The sequence below is a fragment of the Ictidomys tridecemlineatus genome, chromosome 3 (genome assembly GCF_052094955.1).
Source record: "Ictidomys tridecemlineatus isolate mIctTri1 chromosome 3, mIctTri1.hap1, whole genome shotgun sequence".
Lineage (NCBI taxonomy): Eukaryota > Metazoa > Chordata > Mammalia > Rodentia > Sciuridae > Ictidomys > Ictidomys tridecemlineatus.
In genome coordinates this window covers 143,476,143-143,488,990 of record NC_135479.1, presented here as the reverse complement: position 1 = coordinate 143,488,990, position 12,848 = coordinate 143,476,143, and the positions used below count along the sequence as shown (strand labels likewise).

General features: G+C 39.6%; 1 protein-coding gene across 7 annotated transcripts in view; it reads right to left on the bottom strand.

Annotated features, from left to right (window-relative positions):
• Slc12a8 (solute carrier family 12 member 8) overlaps window positions 1-12,848 on the bottom strand; it is a 166,020-nt gene that overhangs the window by 30,380 nt on the left and 122,792 nt on the right. The window lies entirely within an intron of this gene.

Here is a 12,848-nt window from a genome sequence, read left to right as displayed (position 1 = left end):
CCTGCAGAAGTAAAGTTGGCCTTGCTGAGCTACTTCTGAGTATGTGTTTGATTCCTTGTGGCCCCCGGGTATTTCTAACAATACTCATTTCAACACTAAACCTTCATAGTTTGTTGCTCAGGAAATATGGTTGTCAGCTCCCTAACTCTCCATTCTCCAGTCCCAATTCCTGATATAGCAAAAATGTTTTGAGTATGCCATCTCTTCTGTCCAGCCCCTTCCCACTGTGTGGCGTGACCCTGTCTCAAGTAGCAGTCTTCTTCTGAATCTCAGCTGCTTCTGAGGGGTTGGCCCTAGGAATCCAGCTACGATCCATTTCACAACCCTCAACTTGCCTAACTCCTATTCATCCCTCAGATCTCAGCTCAATATCACTTCCTCCCAGAAATTGGTCCCCACCACAGAAATCTAAATTTGTTCCTTCATACCGTTAATATTTCCTTATGATCCATTTTCTTTCCTTCATAGAACACACCATTATTTGTAGTTGTATGTTTATTTATATACTTCTAGGATCATTGGATTACAGGGTCCATGTCTGTCTTAAGTGCAGGCCTTGGCATGTAGCTGGCATTCATTAAGTATTCCTATTACAAATCTTCCTTCCTCTCTGGTTACCTCGACTTTCTGACCTAGCCCCCTGAAGCACATTCCTTCAGATTATTTCACTCCCTGCCCTTTATCATTGCTGATCTTTCCCAACTTCCTGTTTACTCCCCCTTCTCTTGGTCCAGGTTTCAGCCCCTGACTCAGCATCTTTCTGTCTCTACTGTGATGGATGACAAACCAGGCCTGGATGGAAGGAACACTGCCAAGAAAACTAGTGCCTGGGAAAGGGAGAGTTCCCCTGGCCTTTAGTCAGTCCTTCTTCAGGAAACCTAATCAACCCCATAGACCACTACCTTTTGGATTGTAAGTAACTACATCTAGGAATCTCCTCCCCTTTAAAGTGTAAATGCCCCTGTTGAGGCTCCTGGCTCAAGCTCTCTGGAGGCTTTGTGAGAGGAGCCAGTTTCCCCTTATTGCACTGTAACCGTGGTTCCTGCTAGAACCCCATGCGCACAGCCTTCTATGGTATACACTAGAAATGTTCTGGCACCAGACAGCCTATAAATGCTGTGAGAAACTGGAGATGAGGGCTCGGAATTTGGAGTTTGGTCTCCTCTCGGCCCACCAGTGTAAAATAAAGTTTGAGTTCTTCCATACTTTGAGTGCTATTTGCCACTTCTTGACTGGTCTGATTCCTGCAATGCTACGACATAATCATTCTTGGTGACTTCATGGTGCTTTCTACATAAACAACTTACTTAATGCCCTGTTTTCTGAGTTCCTCCAAGTCCTCTTCTAACAATCTTTTTAAAGTTTTTATCTTGGCAGGAATCAAATCCAGGGTCTCATACCCACTAGGCAATCTCATACCATATCCACAATCCCCCAATCCTTCACGTGTCTCAACTATACTATCAACTATCAACTAACTATCAACTCCCCTTAGTCACACTTGAGGTTCATCACCACCAGTAACTTTACATTTCTTATACTCAATTTTTGGTTTGTTGTACAGTTTTCCTTGAAACACAATTCTTCTGAACAGATTTACTATATCAGGGCAATTATACAATTTTATATTTCTTGTTTATTCTTGAAATATCACTCTTCAGAAAGAATGTACCAGAAGGACTTCCAGTTATGGCAGTGTGAAGAGGCCAGTAAATTTTCTTCCCCCCAAATAAGTACAAAATGAAACAAAGTAGTCAAGCACAACCACTTCAGGGCTCTAGAAACTTACCAAATGAAGACATCAAACTGAAAAGCATTTATTTGTCAAAAATTGCTGAAACTAAGGGTAAGAACAGTGAGAGTCTCTGACCTTCCTGCCCAAGCGGCTCCCTTTCCTGTCCCAGCTCTTACCAGTATGGAGCTGGTCAGACACCAGCAGTTTTGCTGCCAAAGAGAATAAATAACTTGGATCAGGGGTGGGGGAAAGCTACCCTTGTAAGTTGAATATTATAAGTACAGTAGAAAAATGGACAGGGAAAGTCCTTAGATTTGCAAGCATGAGGGTACAGACCCAGCTAGGATGATCAATAGACCAGCCAGAAATGTAATGGAGAGAGCCTGGAGGTGAGAAAGCCATGAAGGGTCTAAATAACTTCCTATATTTTCCTGAATGACAGGAAAACAATGTCCATGACTGGGAAGACCTGAGAGAGCCTGGCAAAAAGTAAAAGCCAGGGGAGACAAGAACTGGCTGAAACTTCATGCTTCCCAGCCCACACACAGATAGACTAGCAGAGAGTGGAAGCTTTATGAATTATACAGACACAGGGGCAACCTTCTAAGAAGCTCGTTAAAATGAGAATAAAAAACTGGCTAAAGACATCAGCAGCCACATACCACAGGGAGATGGATTCCACAGTTCAAATCCAGGCAATTTACAAAAACACACGAATGAAACCGAAATATAAAAACTCAGAAATAAACATCAGAATCAAGAACTGCTGCAATTTACCCACACTGTCCAGTTTTCAACCAAAGATTATAAGACATGTGATGAAACAGGAAACTGTGACCCATTCTCAAGACCAAAAATAAAAAAATTAAAATTAAAAAAAGAAAAACATGATATGCTGACTGTGCATTAGGCCTACATGTTAGATTTGGCACACAAAGACCTCAAAGCAGTCATTTTTAAGTATGTTCAAAGAATTAAAGAAAAATACAATGTCAATGATCCAAAGCAAATATGACGACAATGACTTTAAAAATAGGGAATATCAATACACAAATGTAAACTATTAAAAAGAACTAGAGGAAAAGTAAAGAGTTAAAAACCACAATATCAGAGATGAAAAATTTACTAAATGGACTCCTCAGCTGATTTGAGAAGGAGAAAGGATCAGCAAACTTGAAAATAGAGCAATAGGAATGATCCAAAGTGAAGAACAGAGGGGAAAGTTGGAAGGAAAAGGAACAGAGCCTCAGAGACCTACAGGACAATGTGTACTAACAAATGTACAATGGGGCCCCGTGGGGCAGCAGAGAAACGGCAGAAAAAATATCTGAAGAAACAGTGGTCAAAATTTCCCAAATTGAAGAGAAACTTTAATCAATAGTTCTAGGAGGAGCATATCAGTTTTTTCCAGCAAAGTGTACATATACCTGATTCCCACAGACCTACCATTTTTAATCTAAATTTTGGTAACTTAATATATATGCAATGACATCATAAAAGTGATTTGCATTCATTTCATCAATGAACACATGGCCTAATTCATAAGAAAACACAGCAAGTGTCATAAACTTTGTATAGAAGTTAAGAGAACAGGTTTAAAGCCAGATAAATCTGGGTTCACCTTCTGTCTTGAACAAGTGCCCAACTTCTCAAAGTGTTTTTTTATCTTAAAAATCTAACAATAATGCCCAACTCTGAGTTTAGGAATGAAATAATCCTTATCAAGGGCTTACTTGGTAGTAACACAGATAGGACATACTTAGTAAATGATGGCTATTTCTAGTTCCTAACAATATTTAGTTTGTTCAATGAACATGAATGAATCTGGGGACTGATTTTTTTTCCAAATGTAAACGTGTATTCATCTCTCCTGACCTCTTTTTAGAATCTGGATTTTTATTTTCCTGTGCTTTTTAAAGAAAATGCTTTGGAAGTTGTGCTTTTATCAGTTGTGATTGTCAGAATAATCATTTCCTTCTGTGACACTGTGTTGTTTAAATGTTTTTTATTTCTATTTAATCAGATCCATTTTGTCTTTGATGATGTCCACAATAGTCAGAAATATCTCTCTTGCGCAGCTGTTATAAATAAGGAATCCATGCATATATAAGGTACAGTCCCAAGCTATTTTTTAATCCATTTGCTCTCAAGAATGATTTATTCAACTGTGATTTGATGACATCTGGGTTGTCAAAGATTAGGTTCTTATAACAGTTTAACTCTTTTTTAAAAATATATTTTTTAAGTTATAGCTGGACACAATACCTTTATTTTATTTATTTTTATGTGGTGCTAAGGATCAAACCCAGGGCCTCACATGTGCTAGATGAGCGCTCTACCACTGAGTCACAACCTCAGCCCCAGTTTAACTCTTCCTAGTCTACTTTACTGATTGACAGTTTGGTTATTTAGCTGTATCTGTTTAGTTGCCCATCAGCTTCATGGAACTTTACTGAGTGCTACCTCGTGTGCTGTGTGAAAATACTGGGATGAAGGCAGATGTGCAAAGACATAGTTTGTGATCAAGGAAAGCTCAAGTCTAGTGGCAAAGACATACAATAAAACTAATATTTATTGTCCTTAAGATACACAGATAATAGGCTTGCAGACAAATGTATAAACAAATGTGATGTAAATGTAATGTGAAAATAGTTGACACTACTAGCAGGAATCAAATGTTGCACAGTGGAGGAAATCAGAGAAATTTCTCAGAAGAGGTGAAAGTCTTAAAAAAGTTTAAAGTCAGACTTTTCCAAATGGAGAAACAAAGAAAAGCTAAAGCAATTTGAACAGGATATGCAAAAGCAGGAAGCACAGAATGTGATGTGTTTAGGGCACTAGTTTGGGTGCAGCTGAAACTTACAGTGCATGGGTTGTCATGATAAAAGCAGCCAGGAAGTTAGGGCAGGGCAGGATGTGAGAAATCATGCAAATCACAAAGGATCTGGGATTTTAGTGTAGATATTAGATTCCAGCAAAGTTTTTTTGTTGTTGTTTTGTACCAGGGATTGAATCCAGGGGTGCTTAACCACTGGGCTATATTGCCTGCCCTTTTTTAATTTTTAATTTTTAGACAGGGTCCCACTGAGTTGCTTAGGGGCTTGCTAAGTTGCTGAGGTTGGCTTTGAATCTGAGATCCTCCTGCCTCAGCCTCCCAAGCCACTGGGATTACAGGCATGCACCACTATTCCCAGCAAAAGATTTTAGGAAAGAGTAAAAGATCACTTAATGGGCAGTGTAGAAGAGGAATGGGATGTGGGGGAAGAGCCCAGAGGCAGGAGACAAATTTGGAGACTTAGCAAAAGACCAGGTGCGAGATGATGAGGGAAAAGGCAGCAAAGAGAGAAGCAGAGGGAATGGTCAGCAAGAGCGCAAATACCAAAACCTGGGTAGCTGGGTAGTGACCATTTCATTCATTAAGTGTTGTAAACTGACAACATGTCTCTCCTGAAAAGCCACTGAGGAGACAGAAAAGGCATAAAATAGGCATAAACTCACATACAAAGGGAAAGAGAAAGGAAAGAGAAGGTTTGGAAGATGGGAAGGTGACAGTGGTGACAGTCTGAGCAGAGCAGAGGAGCATGAGCCCCAGGCCCTATGGAGGGTGCTTACAGGGAGCCACTCACTCCCTGTAAGCACCCAGCAAAGTTCAGGACCAGGAAGCACCGTGTTCCTTAAGCGGCCAGGTGCAGAGAGCAGGTGGCCAGTCTCCATCTGTTGTACTCTAAGATCCTCCCCTCTGCCCCTGCAACCAAGCAACAATCCTTTCTCTTGCCGAACCTCCTGCCCCAGGGGGCTTTCCTCTGAAGAAACCCAGCCAGAGTGCCAGGCTTGGTGCAGCAGGCATAGCAAAGAGTGGGGAATGAATGTCCATCTCCTGAACAACAGAATCCTCCTCTCCATTATCTCATCCTGCCCCCAGAATGTAAGCAGCCATTGGTGTGTCCCCCAGGGAAGAGATGAAAGGACTCTGGAGAAACAAAAGAGCCTCAGAGAAAAACCTCTAGATAGTCACATCTGGGTTCATCCAATGAAGAGGCCAGGGACTCCTATTATTCTACAGTGAGGTGCTCCAACCAACAAGCCCTGCCATGAAGAGAGCTTTTGAGTATGCTCATCCATCCCTTAGTAACCATAGGGACATGCGTTTCAGGATCCCCCACAGATACTGAAATCTACAGATATTCAAGTCCCATATATAAATGGTAGAGTATTTGCAAATAACCTACATACATCCTACCATATATTAAATCCCATCTAGATTACTTATAATACCTAATACAATGTAAATGCTATGTAAATTCTTGTTCAGCTACATTGCTAAAGGAATAATAAGAAAAAAAAAAGAATTTGCATGTTCTTCACAGACACAACCACCACAGGCCTAACTATATAGTACACGGAAGCAACTATGAGAACTTTTTTTGTCAACTAATTTCCATCCACAGTTGATTGAACTGGGCAGATGTGGATCCCATAGTACAGAGGGCTACTTGCACTCTACCTGTAAGTCTGAAAAGAAATCAAAAGATCAACAGATTTTAATAAAGCCTCCAAAATGATAGAGAGCAAGAAGAAAACCAAAGAGAAAAGAATCTAGAGAAAAGAGGAACAATGACAGGAACAGAAAGAGACTTTAAAAGGGGGGAGCTAAGCAATAACATCAGAGATAAGAGAAGTCCTTGCGCTCACAAAACAAGAATGGGTGATGTTCAAATTAGGGGGAAAAGATTTAAACAATAAAACAAATAAAAACAAGATAATTGTGGCATAGATTATGTGTTGCTACCCTGTTTCCCCTTCTTTCTTAAGGAAAAACAAAAACTCAAAAATATACAATTTTATATGAAGTAGCAGGATGACCAGGTAAAAAGACACTCCTCAGCCTCCCTTGAGCTGGTTACCATCATTTGACTCAATGCCAACCACTGAATCCCAAGAGCCTGGGACAAGACTTGTAAGGAAGGCTTCTCCAGATGCCTCTGCTTGCAGGTTTGCTCCTTTGTGCATCTTCCCTTCCTTTTAACTATTGCTTGGAATATGAAGGTAATGCCAAGCCTCCAACAGTCACATTGTGGATCATGGAATAATGTGCTAAGAATAGTAAAGAAAAAAGACAGAAGGTTAGGACCATGAAGTGGCCTTGGCAGCCCTGAATTGCCCACCTCTGGCTCCTTTTGTATGAGCTAGATGAAGCCACTATTTTTATGAGATTTTGTTATTTGTGATCAAACATAATTGTGTCAGATACAACCACCAACATTAATCATTGGAAGAGTTGGGAGATAAACTCAGGGACTATTCCAGGAAGAACAAAATGACCGATAAATGAACAAGGGGAGAGAGCAAAGGAAAGAAAATTAGAGAACCACTTCAGATAATTCAAAATAGGGATAATAGAGTGGGGGCAGCAGAGAATAATCAAGGGAGAACCATGCAAAAGCCCAAATTTGGTGAATAAGCAGGAACAATAACAGAACAAAACAAAACAAAAAAATCATGAGAAGCGCCAGATGCTGCTGAGACTGCCCAGCCAGGCCAAGCTGTGCTGTGGTACCCTGGGATGGGGTAACAATGAGGCAATTGACGCACATATGACCTATATAACCCTCACACTGTAGAGGGGGAAAAAAGTATAGGTGACTAATTACAAAAGAAAGCTGGACAAGGTACTGCCTAAAAAACAAGCTAGCAAAAAAGAAAAAAATATAAATAGCATCAACATGATGGATGATGAGAGGAGAGAGGCCCCCAAAGATATAAAGGTCTTGTTCTTAGGGAACCAGAAGTATTAAGAAATCAAAGAAGTGCCTTTTGAACAAATGATGATGATGTGCCGTGAACGGAGTTGTGTGGTCTTGTCAACCCTCTGCACCTGAGGTCAACACCAAACCCCAGGACTGAAGGACACGAGGAGCTCTAGAATGGAAGGACTTACTAAGTGGCCAGTACAATGGTTGTGAAATGAAAAGATCCTAAAAACTTGCAGAGAGGGAAAAGCAGGGTCAGGCATCATGCAAAGGCTCTAAGGTTAAGAGATCAGTGTGGCAAATTTCTCAACAGTGAAAAGAAAGTTCACTGAAAGTGGACAGACAATAAAAACAGGCCCTCCACAACTTGTGGGGGAAATTGCTTTCAATTTCAGAGTTTTATGCTCATCCAAACTGTACATCAAGTGTGAAGCCAGTAAATTTTAGACCTATAAGGACTCAAAAGAATGTATTTTTCATTCATCCTTTCTTAGGAAGATACTGGAGTATGTATCTCAGCAGCCGGATGCCATGGCCAAGCCTATGGCTAAGGCAGGAAGATTGCAAGTTCAAAGCCAGCCTAGGCCACTTAGCAAGGCCCTGCCTCAAAAAGGAGGAGGAGGAGGAGGAGGAGGAGGAGGAGGAGGAGGAGGAGGAGGAGGAGGAGGAGGAGGAGGAGGAGGAGATCTCAGCCAGACCTACCCCTTTGGCTAATTTAATCACTATGGGATTTAACAAGTAAATATTGGGCCCTGTTGGGAGAAACGTAAAATGGTTCAGCCACTGTGGAAAACAATGTAGCAGTTAAAAAAAAAAAAAAAAGTTAGAAAGTAGTATTATACTGTGATTCAGCAATTGCACTTCTGGTTTTATATACTGAAAAATATTGACAGCAGTGTGTCAGAGAGATATTTATACACCGATGTTCATAGCAGCATTATTCATAAGAGCCAAAGAGTAGAAGCAACCATCTGATGAATAGAGAAGCAGGATGTGGTATATTCATACAATGGGATATTTTTGAGCCTTAAAAAAGAAAGTGATTCTAACACATGCTACAACAGGGGGTGAACCTTGGGAACATTATACTAGATGAAACAGACCAGTACAAAGACACATGCTGTATGATTCTACTTATATGAGAATAGAGTGGTCAAAAGCATAGAGACAGTAGGATGGTGGAGGCCAAGGGCTGGAGGGTGGGAGAAGGGGAATTATTGTTTAATGCATCCAGGAGTTTCAGTTTTATAAGAGTTACCAGATAGATATGGTGATGATTGTTCAACACCATAAATATATTTAATAACACTAAATTGTACTCTAAATTAGTAAATTATATGTTGAGTATATTTGACTACAATTTTTAAAAAAGGATAATGAACCTCTGACAATAGCTAGGCCAGGTGTGATGGAACATGCCTCTGTTCCCAGCAACTCGGGAGCCTGAGGCAGGAGGACTGCAATTTGAGGCCTGCCTTGAAACTTGGTGAGACCCTTGGCCACTTAACGAGGCCCTGTCTCAAAATAAAAAAAATAAAAAGGGCTGGGGATGTAGCTCAGAGGTAAAGTGGCCCTGGGTTCAATCCCCAGTACCAAAAACTTAAAAAGAGAATAGTTGGAAAGACCAGGGAGTCAGGCCAGGGCTATGTAACCAAGGAAACTCAAAATCATATGTTACAGCCTACCGGGGGCACCACTGCTGCAAGCACCACTGACCTGGAAGTCCTGGACACTGGAGCCAGTAATGTACTTGTCCTGCAGCTACCTTCATGCTTCTAGAAAGTTCCTTAGAGTTCTCCATTTCTTCAAGTTTCCAGTTCCCAATTCTAAGTCTAGGGAGGACTCATCTGATTAGCAGAGCCTTGGTTTTGTGCCTAAACTCTGGCTGCAGGAGAAACCAGAGAACTGAGTATCTGATATTTTCAGTTTTGAGTGTGAAAGGCTTGCTTTGCTTTCCACCGAGGTTCATAACACTGGAAATTCCTCCAACTCAGGTCCAATGCTGGGCAAAACAACAACAAAAGACAAAAGTCCACCACAATATTGGACCCAAGAAATTTTTGTTCCCTGGATCTGATACATGGGTGTGATAAAGAGAAGACTTCTAGGACAACAGTTTGGTAGCAGGCCTCAAGAACAAACAGACTAGAGTGCACCAGGAAAGTGGGAGCCACAGAACAGAAGGGAACAAAAGAAATGGACATGGTAGACTTCTGAAGAATGGGAGCATTGAGAGGCACTTGAAGGGATAGAAAGAACCTATCTCAACATCATAAAGGCTGTATATGAAAAATGCAAAGCCAACCTCATAGTAAATGGGGAAAACAGAAAGCATTTCCTTTAAAATCTGGAACAAGACAAGGATGTCCACTTTCACTACTCCTATTTAATATAGTGCTAGAAATTCTAGCCAGAGCAATTAGGCAAGAGAAGGAAATAAAAGAGATAACAATAAGAAAGGAAGAAGTCAAACTATCACTGTTTGCGGATAATATGATCTCCTACCTAGAAGATTCAAAAAACTTCACCAAAAGATTAAAGAGCTAATAAGTTTGGCACTAGCAGTTTGCAAAATCAACATAGAAAAATTTAATAGCTTTTGTATATGTCAACAATGAATCTGCTGAGAAAGAAATCAGAAAAACAGTTTAATTCACAATAGACTAAAAACAAACAGAACAAACAAACCAACCAACCTAGGAATAAGTCTAACTAAGGAGGTGAAAGACTCTACAATGAAAACTATAGAACACGGAAGGAAAAATTTGAAGAAGACCTCAGAAGATGAAAAAAGATCTCCTGTGTTTATGAATACACAGAATTAATATTTTAAAATGGCCCTGATACCAAAGTAATATACACATTCAATGCAATCTCCATTAAAATATCAATGACATTCTTCAGAGAACTAGAAAAAATAGTCCTCAAATTCATTTAGTTGAATAAAATATCCAGAATAACCAAAGCAATTCTAAGCCAAAAAAGAAATGCTGGAGGCATCATAATACCTCACTTTAAATTACACTACAGAGCTATAGTAACAAAAACTGGATAGTATTGACATAAAAACAGACACATAGATCAATTAAACAGAATAGAACACACAGAGACAAACCTACACAGATACAATCATCTGATCCTTGAAAAAGGTGCCAAAAACATAATTAGAGAAAAGATAGACTTTTAAAATAAATGGTGCTGGGAAAACTGGCTCTCCAAACATTGAAGAATGAGACTAGACCCTTATCTCTCACCCTGCACAAAAATCAACTGGATCAAAGACCTAGGAGTCAGATGAGAAACTATGCAATTCCTAGAAGAAAACACAGGATCAACATTCCAGCATATAGCCACAAGCAACAACTTTCTCAATAGGACCCCTAAAGCTCAGGAAGTCATGCCAAGAGTTCAAAAATGGGATGGCATCAAATTGAAAAACTTTTTCACGCAATGGAAACAAAGAGAGAGCCTACAGAATGGGAGAAAATCTTTGCTAGCTACTCATCTCACAGATGATTGATGTCTAGAATACATAAAGAACTCAAAAAGCTGAACACCAAAAAATCAAATGACCCAATTATTAAATGGGAAAATGAATTAAATAGACACTTCTCAAAAGAAGAAATACAAATACATGAAAAAGTGTTCAATATCATTAGCAATTAGGGAAATGCAAATCAAAACTACTCTGAGATTTCATCTTACACATGTCAGGATAGCAGCCATCAAGAATACAATTAATGAAGCTGGGGCTGTAGCTCAATGGTAGAACACTCACCTAGAAGATGTGAGGCCCTGGGTTCAATACTCAGCACCACATAAAAGTAAATAAATAAGTAAATAAAGGCACCTAAAAGATAATTTTAAAAAAATAATAATAATACAATTAATAGGGGTTGGGGCTGTGACTCGGTGGTACAGCGCTTGTGCTGCATGGGTGAAGCATTTAGAGAATCTACAAGAGCCTTTAGAGAACAATGATGACAGAAAACCAAAATTTAAAAAGACAGATAATTAAAAACCCCAGGAAACAGAAAAAGTTGCATAAAAAAAGGAAACGTGATCACAGTACAATATATGGCTCAGAATTAAGCAATTCTTAAGGTTAACGTAGCAATAAAAATGTATTATTTAGAAATAGGAAAGTTAACAGAAGAGGCTACTTTTTGTTTGAGTCCCAAGTTTTTTGGTCTGGAAGTGGGGTTTTACCCTAGTGAAGGGTAAAAGAAATGGTATGCAAGAGTGGGAACTACTATTTTTCATTACATCAACTTGTTAGTTTGTTTGTTTATTTTTGGTACTAGGGATTGAACCCAGGGACATTTTGCCACTGAGTTTATTACTCAGTTACATCACCATCCTTTTTATTTTTTTAAATTTTGAGACAGGGTCTCCGTAAGTTGTTGAGGCTGGCTTCAAATTTGTAATCCTCCTGCCTCAACCCCCTGCCCTAATAGCTAGGATTATGGGCATGCATCACCATGCCTGGATGATTATATTAATTTTAATATGATTTTACTTATTAATTTGATAAAAGTAAAATAACTTAAAAAATTTTAATAATATTCCTACCATGAAAACCTTCTCATCAATTTAGAGGTAAAGAAAGGAAATCAGGTTTATGGAAGAAGACAACGTGTTTTTAGACATATCCTTCTGTCTTTTGCCTCCTCCTCCTTGCTCACACTTGTCTAAACAGATCTCAAGAGATGGTACTACAGAAGAAAGAACATAAGCTTCAAACACTGGGAGTAAAATTCAGTGTATGAAAAATCAGCTCTGAGACTTTTCTGTGAACTCACTAGGACTTATGGTCTTCATTTGTAAAACAGAAAATGCTGATATCTATAATATTACATGAAATGATAGGAGTGTGTTCCTCAGTTTTCTATCACTGTAACAAATATTTGAGAAAATCCACTTATAAAGAGAAAATGTTTATTCAGCTCACAGTTTTGGAGGTTCCAATCCATGACTGGTTGGCCCAGTTGCTTTGGGCCTGTGGAGAGTAGCACATTATGGCAGGAGCACATGGTACATTGAAACACATTTATACTAGCCAGGGAGCAAAAGAGAACAAAGAGAGGGGACGGGTCCTACAATCACCTTCAAGAGCAAGCCTCCAGTAAACTAAAGACCTCCCATTAGCCCATCCTCAGTTAAAGGTTCCAACAGTGCCTTGCTGGGGATCAAGCCTTTAACACACGGACTTTTAGAGGATATTCCAGTTCCAAACCATTGCAAGACGTAAAGCACCTAGATTATGGAGGTTCTCCAACATTATGAGTTCTCTCTTACCCATGTCCTCTAAGCTTCTTGAGAATCTCTCTTGGTGTCTCAGTGCTTATAGGTCTGAGACAGCA